General features: G+C 46.8%; 1 protein-coding gene across 3 annotated transcripts in view; it reads left to right on the plus strand.

The window, feature by feature from the left end:
• The first annotated feature begins 1,293 nt into the window (after nucleotides 1-1,293).
• The window catches only part of LOC142765419 (uncharacterized), a 179,839-nt gene continuing 167,889 nt past the window's right edge, over nucleotides 1,294-13,243 (plus strand). For all 3 annotated transcript variants that reach the window (XM_075866403.1, XM_075866405.1, XM_075866404.1), the window contains exon 1: nucleotides 1,294-1,503. The gene's annotated coding sequence lies outside the window, so the exon portion shown is untranslated. The remainder of the gene's footprint in view (nucleotides 1,504-13,243) is intronic.

Here is a 13,243-nt window from a genome sequence, read left to right on the forward strand (position 1 = left end):
AGTCAGTTCACGGTTCGAAGGTTGGCAACCGGCAAAAGCGAAGCCCGTGCTCCTGTCTCAGCTCTCATCCACATATACAAGTGGTCATCAGTTAGTACGTCATCACAGTGGCCGGTCACACAATATTTTGGATCTATGAGTGCGTCAGCACAGCGCCAGGTGAAATCTATACTAGACACGGAAAATGAGATTACATGCCCGCAGGTGTTTTATTTTATTTCACTACCAAGATATTCAAGACATTCCTCATGCAAAGCGTTTTCCTCTAAGATATCTTTCCAACGAGCACAAGGCATGTATGTGGTTCATCTAATTCGGAGTTTGCAATCGATGGTGTTTAACCTAGTAATTAGGACTCTTCGCTTTGGAACGCAGTTGTCTTGGTTCAAACCACAGTACGTGTAAAATTCTCCCACCGTCGCAGAGAGCACACCGATGCGCACCAGTTTATCTCGCCACGACATGAAGGTTGTGAAGAAATCAGCCTAGATGCTTCTAAATGCAAAAATGTGCCCTCAAGGGCGCAAGGCTTTTCTTGTAGACTGCTTGCTTCCCGAAGTGTCTTAAGACGTTATCATACAATAAGCCTTGGGTTTTAGAGACATCATTTGAATGCTAGAAAGCTCCGCGGTAAACTTATGAGCAGTTCGTTAGAACATTCGTGATGGAAACATAGGAAGAATAAATGTCAATTCTAGGAATAAGTCATTCCGCAGCAGGGCGAAAAACAGGGATTGCAAATCGTAAGAAAAATGTAATTTGAATCGACACCCTATTTTGTGGTTTTTTAAAACTACTGTTCTTTCAGGCATCATAGCTTAAAAAGCATCATATCGTAACACCAAATATTGCCTGATAAACCTGCGCGGATAATTGTTTACTACTTTCCGGTAATGTCCAGGATGCATTCACTCTGTTGGTTATCGTGTGCATTTCATTGCAACAGAAAATACCTTACCATGCAGCCAACAGAATAGACTGTGAAATAGGACATTCTTCAGAATAATCAGATTTATAGCAAAAATTATCACGCTTTCTCGGTCCAAAGATGAATATTGTTTTTTATTGTGGAGGTAGGCGCTATAAAAAAGCTAATTTTTAATAGTGCTCATGAAGTAACGCAGTGAAAGTGGTAGCATTGTTCGTTTTGCAAACAAACACTTTTCATTGTTCATGAAGTCTCCCTTAGCCGAAACTCCGAAGAGATATAAAAGCAGTAAATTATAAATAAATGCTTATATATAAACAGCCATGCATTCAGGGCCGCTTTTAGTTTTCAATTGTAAGGACGTGTTCATATTGTACGGAGCTAGAAGGCAGGTGAGCGTGCATTTGAACATGCCTTTGAAAATAATACAAAGCGGCATTAGGCGCACGCTAAATAGCAACTTGGTCACAGCGTGGCAGTGGCAGCTGCTGTCAATTGACTGCTGTCACCTTCTCTATCCCTCTTATTCTCCGTACTGAGCAAGCAAGCCTTCAGAACCGACCCACCCAATTCATGTAAGTAAAAGGTATTCATCTACTATTAGAACATGTAGCAGGTTCCACGTATTTTCGAAATATACTTCACTCAAAGCAGCCTGGGACGAGTTCGCTGGCCGTATTTTATTCGCTTTGCAGGAAGACATGGCAAAAGAATAGATGTTTTGGTGTATTGCGTGGTTGACCCGAACGTATTTTCATTATGCTATCCAAAGTAAGTGAATGGGCCCTTCGAAATAATAAATACTACTTATGAATAGTCATCCCTCACGTGACCTTATGATCTCTGCGCAAGGAAAACACATAAATGAAAGAATGTGGATGTTACAGCTACACTCCTCAGCATTCTTAATACCAGTGCTCCACAGCGTGTCCTGAAGCGCTGTTATTGACGCCAGGGTGACGTAGCTTTAGGTTTTGTAGCCGCAAAGTCACCTAAGCATACCGGCATGGTCTGCGAACCGACCAACGTATTCGCGTTATCAACTAAGCACTCACCACTTATATGCCCCGTTTGAAAACGGCGCTAAGAGGGTAAACCTGGAAACTAATTATGTTATTACGTTGTGCTCTTACATCCTTTATTTTTGCCATGTCGCACTCGTGAGCCCAAAATAGAAGAAAGCCATGTACGATTACAATCGCGGTGTAAAAATGGCATCGTATTGTTCCATCACTCCCCGAAGAATGTAGATAGTGCACGACGGGAAGCGGTGCAAATCAGGAAGATACTTATACGAAATATTGTTATGGACAATACGCTAGTTTGTTCTAATTAATGCGCTCGCCACCACTGAATTTCCTCGGTGAGTACACCATTATCTGGCGTGTGTCCAATCATATCAATTTCGGGCTCACGTGGTCACGTATATATACACGTAGACGCACCTGCGACCACAAACACACACACACGCACACCCACAATATATATATATATATATATATTTATATATATATATATATATATATATATATATATATATATATATATATATATATATATATATATTGTGACGGAGCGAGGTCTTGGCTTACAGGACAGCGTCCACCGAGAGTCGGCAGCCGAACAAGATGTCTGAGTTGCCTCTCGTGCAAGCGCCTAACGCACAGGCGTCTTCTTTATCTTCGCTAAGTGCCACGCTTGCTCCTGTCGATGATGCACCGTAACATCACTCCCCTGCGGCGGAAGCGCCGTCACGGCGCTTAGTACAGCGGCGACGAACGAGGAGGGTGATACGGTTTCAGTCTGGAAACGTGTACAACGTCTGTCTGGAGTGAGGTGGTCGAAAAGGCATTGTTTAGGGGTGCGATCTCGTAGCTCACGTCACTAAGTTGTCGTAACACTTTGTAGGGGCCATGGTAGTGTGATAGTAGCTTCTCTGATAAGCCGACTTGGCGGTTTGGTGTCCAGAGAAGTACCAGAGACCCCGGCGAGAAGTGCACGCTTTGGTGGCGACTGTCATAGCGGTCTTTTTGCTGCGCTTGCGACAAGTGCAGCCGATCACGGGCAAGCTGACGGGCTGCATGGGCTCGAGAAACGACATCGCTGGCGTACTCAGTAGACAAGGGGGCAGCCGAAGGAAGGAGCGTGTCAAATGGTAATGCTGGATGTCGGCCAAATAGCAAATAACTCGGCGAATAACTAGCTGTGTCGTGCCGTGAAGAATTGTACGCGAACGTGACAAAGGGGAGTGCTTTGTCCCAGTCACGGTGATCTGGCGAAATGTACATTGACAGCATCTGCGTCAGCGTTCGGTTCAGACGCTCGGTCAATCCATTTGTCTGTGGATGATAAGCGGTGGTAAGCTTGTGCTCAGTGGAGCAGGCGTGGAGAATATCATCCACAACACGTCAAAGAAAGTACCTTCCTCGATCAGTAAGCAGCTGCCGCGGAGCGCCGTGATGAAGAATGACTTCATACAAGAGAAAGTCAGCGATGTCAGTGGAACAGCTTGTCGGCAGTGCTTTAGTGATGGCAAAGCGTGTGGCGTAGTCTGTGGCGACTGCAACCCATTTATTTCCGGAGGTGGACGTAGGAAACGGGCCCAACAGGTCAAGGCCAACACGGAAGAATGGTTCCGTTGGTATGTCAATGGGCTGTAGGAGGCCAGACGGTAGCACAGAGGGGCGCTTGCGGCGTTGGCAGCGGTCGCAAGCAGTGACGTAGCGAACCACAGAACGATACAGTCCGGGCCAGAAAAAGCGACGTCGCACACGATCGAAGGTACGAGAGACGCCTAGGTGACCGGCTGTAGGTACGTCATGTAGTTGTTCGAGAACGCTGGTACGCAGGTGATGGGGAAGCACGAGTAGTAATTCCGGGCCATCAGCGTTGAAGCTGCGGCGGTACAGTATGTTGTCGTGCAGTTCGAACAGGCGAACGGAAGGGTCTGTCGGAGCAGAGGTCAGACGCTCGATAATGGAGAGTAACGACGGGTCACGTCGTTGTTCGGTGGAGATATCACCCAAAGCGTGGATGGAGAGAACGTAGGGGTCTGAATCAAGGTTTGTCAAGTCGGGCGTTTCAACCGGATAACGTGACAAACAGTCTGCGTCTGTGTGGAGGCGTCCCGACTTGTAGTGGACCACGAATGAGTATTCTTGCAGACGGAGCGCCCAGCGACCAAGACGTCCAGATGGGTCCTTTAGCGATGACAGCCAGCAAAGAGCGTGATGGTCCGTAACAACGGAAAAAGTTCGGCCATACAGGTAAGGCCTGAATTCCGCCACGGCCCACACTAAAGCTAGGCATTCACGCTCAGTGATGGAGAACTTCCGTTCCGCAGGTGAAAGAAGACGACTGGCGTAAGCAATCACGCGGTCTTTCCCGTGCTGTCGTTGGCCAAAGACCGCTCCAATTCCATGGCCACTGGCATCGGTCCGAAGCTCTGTAGGTGATGCTGGGTCGAAATGGGCCAGTACTGGTGGCGTAGTCAGCAGATGAATAAGAGCCGAAAAGGCGTCCGCTTGCTCTATACCCCATGCGAAGGGAACGTCCTTCTTTAAGAGATCAGTAAGCGGTCGAGCGATGTCGGCGAAGTTGCGGACAAATCGACGAAAATAGGAACATAGCCCTACAAAACTTCGGACGTCCTTGGTTGAGCGTGGTTCAGTAAATTGTTGTACTGCTCGCACCTTTTCAGGATCTGGTTGAACACCTACGGCACTGACAAGGTGGCCGAGTATGGTGGTTTGGCGACGTCCGAAATGGCATTTTGCAGAATTGAGCTGGAGAGCAGCTCTTCGAAAAACATCCAGAACAGCTGACAGACGTGTTATATGGCTGTCAAAGGTGGGCGAAAAGACGATGACATCGTCTAAATAACATAAGCAGATGGACCACTTATATCCTCGGAGAAGGCAGTCCATCATGCGCTCGAAAGTTGCCGGCGCATTACACAGTCCAAACGGCATGACTTTGAACTGGTAGAGGCCGTCAGGTGTAACGAAGGCGGTTTTTTCACGATCCATAGGGTCGACGGAAATTTGCCAATAGCCGAATCGAAGGTCGATAGACGAAAAGTATTGGGCACCATGGAGGCAATCGAGGGCGTCATCAATCCGAGGCAAAGGGTAGACCTCTTTGTGGGTCACTTTGTTTAAATGGCGATAGTCCACGCAAAAGCGCCAGCTGCCATCTTTCGTATGAACGAGCACGACTGGGGAGGCCCAGGGACTGGATGAGGGTTCTATTACGTCTTTAGTAGTCATTTTATCCACTTCATTTTGGATTACTTGGCGTTCCTTGTGAGATACGCCATATGGACGCTGCCGTATAGGACTGGCATTACCAGTGTTGATCTGGTGAGTCACTGCAGTTGTTTGGCTGAGAGGGCGGTGGTCAAAGTCGAAAACGTCTCTATATGATGTTAGCAGACTACGGAGGCTGGCAGCTTGCACTGCAGTGAGGTCGGGAGCAATCATCTTGTTAATGTCATCTGCAGGCAGAGTGTAATTGCGGCCAAGACAGGGGGATGTAGTATCGGTGTCCAAACCAGTAACGTTGCAGCTGTCAAGTGGAGATAGGGTGGCCAAAGACATGTCTTGCGGAATAACTTGAGTCAAGAGACTCACGTTGAGTAGTCGTATAACCACTGTATTATTAGCGACGGCGACCACAGTGTGAGCAAGGGCGACGTCTCGGGCCATCAGTACGTCGACTATAGGAGTGACGAGGTAGTCACCGTCGGGCACATGACGTGAGCACGACAAAGTGACATATGTAGCAGCTTGCGGAGGCAAGCGAACGTGGTGACGAGAGCGTAAACGGGGAGAATAGTCTGCTGGAAAATCGGCAAACTGCGGCAGTTCAAGCTGGAGAGCACCAATGGCACAATCAATGAGCGCAGAATGACGTGACAGGAAGTCCAAACCAAGTATTAGGTCCTGAGGACACATTTCAATGACGGCAAACTGAACTAATGTAGGATGACCAGCAATAGACACACGGGCCGTGCACATCCCTTGAACATCAGGGGTCCTCCCATCAGCGACACGAAGTTTGTGGGAAGCGGCAGGCGTGAGCACTTTATGTAGGCGTCGGCGAAGGTTCGCACTCATTACAGAAATGTGCGCTCCAGTATCTATAAGGGCAGAAATAGGCACACCGTCAACGGCAACGTCTAACAAATTTTGTCTCGTCGGAAGCGTCAAGAGAGGTTTTGTGGAGGGAGTCTAAGATGCAGCGTCACCTCCGGGCGCTGCACCGTTTAGTTTTCCGGGTAGGCAGGAGCGGGGTTGAATGGAGATGACGGCCTGCGAGTCTGCGGTGAGCAAGACGACCGGCGACGTCCTGGAGGCGAACGCGACTGATGACCATGCGGTGACGGAGATCGGCTGTTGAACCTTCTGTAGTTGTTTTGCGGAGAAGGCTGCACGGCAGACGCGAAGCGGGTGCTGTCCTGTCGGTAGTGAGGTTGAGATGAAGTCCGAGGTGGCGAGGACCAGCGGTAATTGCAGTAACGGACGACATGACCGATACGGTGGCAATGAAAACAAATTGGTCGATTGTCGACGGTTCTCCACGCCGCAGGGTCGCGAGATCGGGCCGCGAACTGCTGCTCGCGATAGGACGAGGGTGGACGCCATGAAGCTCGCTGCGGGCAGGGCAAAGCGCACACCGAGGGAATACCTATGCTGGCGAGTTCTTGGCGGACGATGGCTTGAACCATGTTAGCAGTGAGTGGGGTGGTGTCACTTGCAGCGGTGTAAGCCGGAGCAGAGGCAATGGCTTCAAGTTCGCGCCGAACAATTCGGGTCACCTGATCCGATGAATCTAGAGGTGGTGGCTGTGTTCTTGCACGGTCTTCGCAAGATGATGTTGCAGCCGTATTCGGAAGGCGGGCGAACACGCTGTTAATCCGCCGGCTCTTCGCTTGCTCAAAGTGCCGACATTCTTTTATAATGGCGTCCACTGTAGAAAAATTTTTGCAGATGAGGAGGTTGAATGCGTCATCCGCAATCCCCTTAAGAATATGTCCGACCTTGTCAGCCTCCGGCATATCGGCATTGGCTTTGCGACACAACGACAACACATCTTCTATATAGGAGACGTAAGACTCGGTCGAGGTCTGCGCCCGAGACGCGAGCATTTTGTTCGCGGCCATTTTTCTTCCAATCGGCTTTCCGAACAGGTCTAGCATTTTCTCCCTGCACACTGCCCAAGTCACAAGTTCTGTTTCATGGTTCTCATACCACGATTTGGCGGTTCCCCTAAGATAGAATAACAGGTTTGCCAGCATAAGAGTCGGGCCCCATTGGTATCGAGTACTCACACGTTCGTACTCTGCCAGCCAATCTTCAACGTCAACTTCATCTGGATCGCCGGAACCGCTGAACGTGCCAGGATCCCGCGGGGGTTCGAGCACAAAGGTTGTGGTCGCAGAAGGAGATGTAGTTACCGCATCATCTCCGGCCGCAGGAACACCAGGAGCAGAGGCAGACGCCGTACCCTCCGTCATCGTTGTGGAATGACCTTTCAAACGTCGGCCGCTGCGAAGTTCCGTTGCGAGGCGGTTGCCCAGCACTTCCACCAAATGTGACGGAGTGAGGGCTTGGCTTACAGGACAGCGTCCACCGAGAGTCGGCAGCCGAACAAGATGTCTGAGTTGCCTCTCGTGCAAGCGCCTAACGCACAGGCGTCTTCTTCATCTTCGCTAAGTGCCACGCTTGCTCCTGTCGATGGTGCACCGTAACAATATATATGATTCAAAAAAGAAATTCTGTGGGTCCGGTGCAAATATAATTAAAAATAAAGGAGCACACGTACGAAAATTTGATAATTGTTTACTCTACGTTTCGGCCGCGGCACGGCCGAAACGTAGAGTAAACAATTATCAACTTTTCGTACGTGTGCTCCTTTATTCCTCATTATATATATATATATATATATATATATATATATATATATATATATATATATATATATATATATATATATATATATATTAGGAGTAATCATTCAATGGGCCAGTTAGTCTTCGTGAAGGTATGGGATATGGCACAACGGGAGCGTTGTCAAAAAGGATAAATATATTTATTTGCCAACAGTTTCGGTAGGGTCCTCCCTACATCAGGAGATATATATATATTGAACGAGGGTCTCGTAACGGGGGTCATTGAACGAGGGTCTCGTAATGGCAGACTTTGTGTGTTTTGGTTGAGTAAAAGGGACAATTATTCAGCTGCCCGCTCATAATAAGCTCACGTGCTACGTGACGCCAAACATGCGCAAAAGAGTGTTCTCACACTCGTCGTTTGGCTTATAGATGGCGCTGACTGTCACTCCTACTTCTAACTTCACATATAAACCCAAAAAAAGTGGATGGAGGGAAGGCCGCTGTGGTAGCTCAGTGGTTAGAGCATCGAACGCGTTATTCGAAGGTCGTAGGTTTGATTCATGCTCACGGCTGTTTATTTTTTCATCCACTTTCTTTTTTATTTACGTTCCATTGGTTCTAATAACTTCCCCTGTACATTCCTTGGCATTACTGTCTGTTAGATCTCATATATATATATATATATATATATATATATATATATATATATATATATATATATATATATATATGTATGTATGTATATATATATATATGTGTGTGTGTGAGGGGGTGCGTATGTGTGTGTGTGTGTGTGTGTGGTCGCACGTGCATCGCGTGCCAATAGGCACGTTCGTTCGTATATATGTATATAATGTCGCGTTACTTGGTCAAGTTCTGTTATCGCCCGCTACAATGTAAGTATTTCTCAGCACAAATAAGCGCCTGCAGTGTTTGACAAACTTCAGGGCTGTCGCACTAAGCACATATATAATAGACTACTATGGAACCTACCTGGCTGCTAGCAATAACGCTAGAATATTTAACGGGACTTGCTTGAATCCCGACGTGCTTCACCGCTTATGAGTTATTTTAAAGCTGGTGCTCTGTTCGCCGCTATCAGTGCCAGTGTGTAACACTGTAATCTGACTTTCCGTCACTGCCCACAAGAACCATGGTCTACTCCCTTCGTCAACGTGACGACCCCGTGACAATGTAATGTGCCTGAGTTGGTAGCATGCATAATGCGCGGGCATATATTTGCAATGAGTATCGCCTACTCCAAATACGAACAAGCAAGTGTTTGGAAGCACACGATTTCAGTCATTAGAAACTTCCTAACATGATCGCGAAAGAAAAAAAAGGAGCACTTCTATTACAATCGGAGCAGCGATTTGCCTTATCTCGAGATACACTGGCCCAAGCGTGGCTCCATTCTGTACTCTAGTGAACGGTATCCGTAGTTATCTTTTGACCGGAAACGGTACTCAATTTTATGTAGAAGTAAAATAACTTTCGAATAAATCATTATTGATTGATATGTGGGGTTTAACGTTCCTAAACCACCATATGATTATGAGAGACGCTCGAATAAATTATTACTCTGTTACAAAATGGAATATGCTTCATCTCTGTGTGACCCCAGTCAAGAAACAAGCATTCATCAGCCTCAATCTATCCAGAGTCAGACTGCTTGTTTCATTCTCTGTAACTGTTATCGCACCTCCAGCGCCACTTTCATAAAACAAACTTTATCATTACTACAGCTTTTACAACGTAGAGAAATGTCTCGCCTCTGATTGTTCCACAAGATATAATATGACAATTCAGTGTTGCAAAATAAATTAATAACCCCTTGTTTTTTACCTAGCCGCCCGAAAACATCATCGTCGTAAAGTTGGAATTCCCACATACCACGCCAACATTTTTACAATTCATTCATCCCTCTACGTCAGCAAGTAGGAATCACCTTCCCTGATCTGTAGTTGAGATTAGTGATAACTCTAAGCGTGCCTGTGACTAACTTGTTGTTGCCATACTTTATTATGATACCAGTATTTCCATTCTTCAGTTGAGCTTCACTTCCTGCTTTTCTGCTCGTCGGTATCTTGGCATATTCTACTGCAACAATGCAATATTTTTTTGTTGATTGTCGCATGCTTGCGCTTGAGTGTCATTTCGTTCACTTGACTCTTTTTTGTTATAAACCTGTTATCGCTGCTATTTTAAATACATGCGCTCAGTTAATATACCTTGCGCAATGTCCCTTTGTTTTCCTTCAGTTATGTAAGTAACTAATATTTTTCTCGATTTTTGAGTATTTTGTGTTAAAAATTAATGTTACGCAGTCCCCTCTGTATTGCTCTCGGGCTTTGAGGGTGCTGAAATAAAAGAATATATAAAGAAGTATGGACCATCTTTTTGAAGGAAACCATGATGAGATACAAAGCAACAGTGGTGCTGGAAGACCATCTTGAAGCGGAACTTATTTGGCCTTTACTCGGTAAACGTAGTTTTCAAACGGAAGGACAGGGGAGAAGTTTCGTGTAAGTTTCGTTGCAGATAATGGCCGAAAGAGTGCACTCGACGTGTGGTCGAGCTTTGCGTGCGGTGAAAAGAGTGTAGTGAAAGATGAATGTGTTGCGAGCGGGCGGAGGAGGAACACCACTCAGGTGTGTGTTGAGGGTAGCTGGCAGCTGCTGCAGGCGAGCAAGTGAGAGACGTCAACGTGCAGCTTTGACTTGACCTAGTTAATATCATTCCAACAACTGCGGCAGGAAAAAGTGCGGCGCGTTTGCACGAAGACACGGTGGGACTGCGTTACACAGGATAGTCAAATACTTGCTTCGTATTTGATAAATGGCATACGTGCATCGCCAGCAGGCGTCAAAGCGTAAAAACCTCGAAAACTGTTGAGGTCTTTCCTGCAGCAGTGTAAAAACGCAGCTCCAAAGTCTCAGCACCTCTCTAAGAGGCCCGCGCCACATAGGCAGTCGCCCTTTAGAGCCTCGGCCTCGCTGGACAGGTTCTTCAACTTGGAGTAAATCTGATGCAGTTAGGCGAAAAGGCTCGATGTTTGGACGCACAGCGCATCTGTTCCCGCTGTTTGGCAAGTAAAATCCTTTTCACAATGAGACTGAGGGGCCCGCGACCAGCTACCCATCGCCTTTGACAAAGCAACGTGATCCGACGCCACAACCAAGAAACATCAGCACAGCGATAAACAAAAGTGCCGTGTTAGCTCTGGCAGGCACAGCTATCTTTGTTTTTTTTACCAGTGTTACCACCACACAGAGCGTTTTCTGCAGTCGCGAATTACATCAGCAACAGGACCGAGCGCTTCTCGGCTGGTATCAGTTGCAGTAGTCGAAGTGGCGCGTCGGAGTACTCTAAAGCATTCTAAAGACAGTACCTGGGTCGTGTGTCCTGCACTATCGTTAGTAATTTAGTTGTGAACACAAACTACCCATAATGAATAGGAGCCGCTGAATATTACCAAAATACTGAAAATATAGATACCAGCATTGCTCACTGCTCCCGTGCACGCGCGATTCGGCATATCGACTTGAGTAGGTATCTGTTGTTTCCTGTCTGTGTATACCCAGCCGCCCTGGACAACTGATACAAATTATTTACGAGGGCAAGCATCTTGCATGTTTGGAGACAATGTAACAAAAATATCTGATGTTGGAGAGTAATTCAAAGAAGGCGCTTGCACCATAAACAAAAATTATTTTATCTCCCACAAAAGAGAACCATGTGTAGATGCGTATCTGTGGGTGGTATTGCTAAGGACGTGTTCACACTTGGCCTCGAAAAAAGGAGAAGCAGCGAAACTCACCAAAACCCGGGTCGTTTCACCGCCCAAGTGGCCGGTAAACCACGCAGCGCGGCCATTGCGTGAAAACCAATTTTCCTACCACGCGAAAGCCAATCCTGTTTCCGCTTCACGGCTTTGGTTGCGCCAGATCAAACCACGTGGTCAAACCATCAGATTCAACATGGCGACAAAGGCGTTGGCGGTGGCTCGCATCAGCTGTATTCACAAATTACCCGTGCAGCAGGACGAAGCGTGACGGCCTCAAGGAGTAAGCGTTGATCGAAAGCCTGGCTTAGATCGCAATCGCTGAGAATTCCGTATTTAGGTGGTGCAGCAGCAGCGGTCAGCATGCCCAAATGTGCATCACGTTTTTTCACAGCCAGATGAACTCACCACCGCCAGTACATTTGTTCGTGTCGTTTCTGCTGGCTTGTGTCCAAAAACAACGTTGGAAAAGGTGCGAGCTGTATATTTTAACTACTTTGCGTGAATGACTAGAATTTGGTAGAAAATTTTGTGATGGAAAAAACAGACAAAATCGAATTATGTTTCAAGGAAGTGACGACAGTGGCGACGGGATGGGGTACGACAAGTGTGAACATCGTCGTAGTTTTCTGGCCACTTTAGCGTTTTTTTTTTCGATGCTCAAGTGTGAACGCGCCCTTATAGTGGCGGCGACATTGACGCAGGTGCTAATCGAGGCGTTGCGCATGAGAGAAACCTGGGGAGGCACGAAGCACGTAGTGATGAGCCGATGTTTCTTACTAAAACATGGCAATCGCTGCTACTTGGCAGAGAGAGAAAGAAAATTCCGATAGAACATAGACACCCACAGTCCACGCTCAGGTAACGCGCGGGTTCCAAATTTTTATTTTTCAACAACGCGCAGAGGAAATCTCTCATCGGCCCCAGTTTGTAGGTTAGGACCCATTGCATATCTAAGCGGCGTGGCCAGTGAGAGGTTGTGCAGCGCGAGCAGTCAGTTTTTAAAGACGTTAGTCTTTCTTGGGATACTTCGTTTAGAAAAAAATTATTTACAGCATGTACAGAACACAAATTTCAACGCAAACATTTTGGTCTGTCTCCCCGTTTTTCTGTTCATCAAGCGAAATGGCTCAAGTACGCCCACATTCACAGTGGTCACCAATATTTCTCTGCTTTCTGCATTCGTACTTGTGCAATTGTTCAATAAAAAGAAATTATTGCGCACATGGGAGGCACAATATCAACATATCAATGCTCTGTGGTGCGTCTCTTTATACTACAAAAGACATTCTTAAGTAATTCTAAGAACTTTAGCCTTTGTTACGCTGAGCTGGAAATGCGACGCTATGCACAAAAAGGAGAGTTTCTTATGTTTTCGTAAAACAATACTGTGTTGCCACCTACCTTGAATTTGAGAAAATATGGCCTCCAACCTTGTGCATGCACGCTGCCCGCTCGCTACAAAGGAAGCCATCTTTTCATTTTCTGAGATTACGGCTTAATGGCGTTCATGTCTCACGGAGCGTCTGCGGATTCTCAATTACTAATTTACTCGCGCAATACATCGGGAAATAAATGTATTATTCACTCAAGACGGAAGACTATTCGCAACTTTCACCGCCTAGAGAGGACGTTA

This window comes from Rhipicephalus microplus, chromosome 6 (assembly GCF_043290135.1).
Source record: "Rhipicephalus microplus isolate Deutch F79 chromosome 6, USDA_Rmic, whole genome shotgun sequence".
Taxonomy (NCBI): domain Eukaryota; kingdom Metazoa; phylum Arthropoda; class Arachnida; order Ixodida; family Ixodidae; genus Rhipicephalus; species Rhipicephalus microplus.